Source organism: Mastomys coucha, unplaced genomic scaffold, assembly GCF_008632895.1.
Source record: "Mastomys coucha isolate ucsf_1 unplaced genomic scaffold, UCSF_Mcou_1 pScaffold13, whole genome shotgun sequence".
Taxonomy (NCBI): domain Eukaryota; kingdom Metazoa; phylum Chordata; class Mammalia; order Rodentia; family Muridae; genus Mastomys; species Mastomys coucha.
In genome coordinates, this window is record NW_022196895.1 from 30,670,769 (window position 1) to 30,671,292 (window position 524).

Consider the following 524-nt stretch of genomic DNA (forward strand, 5'->3'; position numbering starts at 1 on the left):
AAAAAAAAAAAAAAATTAAAAACCCACATAAAAAACAAACAAACAACAACAACAACAAAATCAGAGAAGATTTTATTTTAATCTTCAGTCACTTACTGTGTGCATTTTTTTGTTTTTTTGTTTTTGGCATCTTGTGCTATATCTATTTATGTATCTATGTGTTTGTTTATTTGTGTGGCACATTGTCTGTGTGACATTTACACACAAATGTGCAGGACATGCACATATGTACACACACATAGAAGCCACAGCAGGACATAGGGTGTCTTTCTTTATTGTTCTCTGCCTTGTGGCCTTGCTACAGGATCTCTCACTAGGCTAGAAGCTCACCATTTTGGCAAGGCTGGCTGACTAGCAAGCTTTCAGTGTCTGCCTGTTTCTGTCCTACAATGCCAGGGTTATAGGTACGCATAGCTGGGTGGATTGTTCTTAACTGTGTATTCTAGAGATTCAAAGTCAAATCCCCACACTTACCAGGTAATCACTCTTACCTACTGAGGCATCTTTTTTTTTTTTTTTTTTTT

At 36.6% G+C, this 524-nt stretch overlaps 1 protein-coding gene across 1 annotated transcript in view; it reads right to left on the bottom strand.

Moving 5' to 3' along the window:
* Positions 1-524, bottom strand: part of Gfra3 (GDNF family receptor alpha 3) — a 30,975-nt gene that overhangs the window by 24,803 nt on the left and 5,648 nt on the right. The window lies entirely within an intron of this gene.